Source organism: Octopus bimaculoides, chromosome 21 (genome assembly GCF_001194135.2).
Source record: "Octopus bimaculoides isolate UCB-OBI-ISO-001 chromosome 21, ASM119413v2, whole genome shotgun sequence".
Lineage (NCBI taxonomy): Eukaryota > Metazoa > Mollusca > Cephalopoda > Octopoda > Octopodidae > Octopus > Octopus bimaculoides.
The window spans coordinates 13,278,048-13,280,882 of NC_069001.1; the positions used below are offsets into that span (position 1 = coordinate 13,278,048).

General features: G+C 41.6%; 1 protein-coding gene across 1 annotated transcript in view; it reads right to left on the reverse strand.

Moving 5' to 3' along the window:
* Positions 1–2,835, reverse strand: part of LOC106879838 (uncharacterized) — a 130,579-nt gene that overhangs the window by 22,031 nt on the left and 105,713 nt on the right. Inside the window, exon 3 of the mRNA XM_052975368.1 lies at positions 415–517. The gene's annotated coding sequence lies outside the window, so the exon portion shown is untranslated. The remainder of the gene's footprint in view (positions 1–414; positions 518–2,835) is intronic.

The window sequence follows — 2,835 nt, forward strand, 5'->3', positions numbered from 1 at the left end:
CACCACCACCAATATTAATGTTGTCACCAGCATCACTGTCACCACAAATACCACCACTACCATCACTGCCAAATAGCTGACAACAACAATGACAACAGCCCCAATGCTGACTACCACCACCATCACCACCACAGACTGACTGACTGACTACCACCTCCACCACCGACTGACCACCACCACTGTTCTTAAATGCAGGAGAGACAGTCATCCAGCTTCAGAGCTGTACATGACGGGTCCCAGGGTAGCTTTCTATATCTACTCTAGATCAGGGGTTTTCAAACTTTTTAACTTGCGGACCCCTTTATATTTCAGGCTTTACCTTCTTACCTCTTCTCACCGCGCCCCCCCCCAAAAAAAACCCAAATATGAAAAAGAAGAGCAAACAAACAAACAACTCAGTTCAAGAAGTCTTACTTGAGTTAAGAATCCAATTAAATGTGTGGGGCTGATAATCCGTCAAAGTGATAATCCAGTTTAATCTGTGGGGATGGCGATCCATAGGAGAACTGTCGCTCACCTGAAAGACAAAAGGAAAATAGCAATGAGGAGCAGGGTCACTCATGAAAGGGGCTGAGTGAGCGAGGGAGGACCAATGGCATGGAATGGTAGCTATGACAGGGCTTATACATCTGTAGTGACCCTTACAGCTAGTCTTGGCATTGACATAAGCATACAGGTTCTATGTTAGGGACCAGCACGGCTGTGCAGTTAGGAAGTTTGCTTCCTAGCCATGTGATTTTGGGTTCAGTCCCATTGCATGGCATCGTGCGCAAGTGTTTTCTGTTGTGGTGTTCAGGTGGGTGACAACTGAGAGAAATCCATTGTATATATTCTTTTATTCTTTTACTTGTTTCAGTCATTTGACTGTGGCCATGCTGGAGTACTGCCTTTAGTTGAACAAGTCGAGCCCATGACTTATTCTTTGTAAGCGGAGTACTTATTCTATCGGTCACTTTTGCCGAACTGCTAAGTGACGGGAACATAAAAACACCAGCTTCGGTTGTCAGGCAATGCTGGAGGGACAAACACAAACACACACGCACACGATGGGCTGAAAAGAGTGAGTGAAGGCAGAGACGTACAGTGAGTGGTGAACCCAGGCAGAGAGAAGGAGGAAGTGTTAGGCAGATGGGTTGTGGGGGAGAGGTTCGTCAGGGACACTTTGTGTGCAGGGGGGGGTATGGACATAAATCCTTTCTACTACAAGCAGAAGGCATGAAAATTCATAGAGAGGGGGGAAGTCAATGATAACGCCCCCCCCCCCAGTACTCAACTGTTACTTATTTTATTGACTCTGAAAGATTGAAAGGTGAAGATGACCTTGGCAGAATTTGAACTCAGAACAGGTGAAATGCAGGTAAACATTTTGCTTGGTGTACTAACAATTCTGCCAACTCACCACCTTTTATAGACATAAATGACATGACTTTATGGCCCCAATTTACTTAGCTGGGTGGGTCTACTCAAGCACACAACAGGTTTCTTTCAGCTTCCGTCTACCAAATCAACTCACGAAATTATGTTGGCTCAAGGCTGTAGTAGAAGACAGTTGTTCAAGGTGTCACACAATGGGACTGAACCTGAAACCATGTGGCTAAGAAGCAAACTTCTCACCACAGACTCTGTTTTTTTTTTTTTTTTTGTTCCTTTTTCCTAGGAAAGGATGTACTGTGAGAATTGAGATGACTTATATCGGGTAAGATGGGAGGGTCATGAATGGAACGTTGTTTGATCACAGGTCTCCTTAATCAAGATTGCCTTCAAACTAAACAACTACTCTTGATGTTACAAGTCCTGAAAAAATCTTCTAAATGAGTTTTTTTTGTTGTTTTTTTTTTGTTGTAGCCATTTTGCAAGTTCAGCTTGTATTACAGTCTGGCTCGCACATGGTTTTCTCTTTCAGTCCAGACAGTTTCTACATCAGCCAGTATCTTCACTAAATCATCTAGTGTTGTCGATTTAGCAATTAACATATCAGAAATATTACACACCCGCCAATAATATAGAGTGTAGACGTTAATTAATTCTATAATAAGAACATATAATATTCATTACCTAGCTTACAAAAAAAAAAAATAATAAATAAATAAATAAAATGAATAACAAAAGAACAAAAGCAAAAAATAATATCCTTTCTACTATTGGAGCAAGGCTGGAAATCTTGTGTGAGAGAGAACTAGTTGATTATATTAACACAAGCGTTCAATTGATCTTATTTCATCAAACCTGAAAGGACAAAAGGCTAAGTTGGCTTCAGTAGGATTTGAACTCAGAATATAAAGCTAGATCAAATGCTGTTAATAATGGTTTCAAATTTTGGCACAGGGCCGGTATTTCTAAGGGAGGGATAAGTTGATTACATCAACCCCAGTGCTCAGCTAGTACTTGTTTTAACGACCCCGAAAGAATAAAAGGCGGAGTTAGCATCAGCAGGATTTGAACTCAGACATTAAAGCTGGATCAAATGCTGTAAATAATGGTTTCAAATTTTGGCACAGCATTCAACTGGTTCACGTTTTATCGAACCTGAAAGGATGAAAGACAAAGTTGATCTCAGCAGAATGATTCTGCCAGCTTGCTACCTCCTCCAAATGCTGTTACTCTTTTTACTCTTTTATTTGTTTCAGTGATTTGACTGCGGCCATGCTGGAGCACTGCCTTTCGTCGAGCAAATCGACCCCAGGACTTATTCTTTGTAAGCCTAGTACTTATTCTATCGGTCTCTTTTTGCCGAACCGCTAAGTTACGGGGACGTAAACACACCAGCATTGGTTGTCAAGCAAAGTTGGGGGGGACAAACACAGACACACAAACATATACACACACATACATATA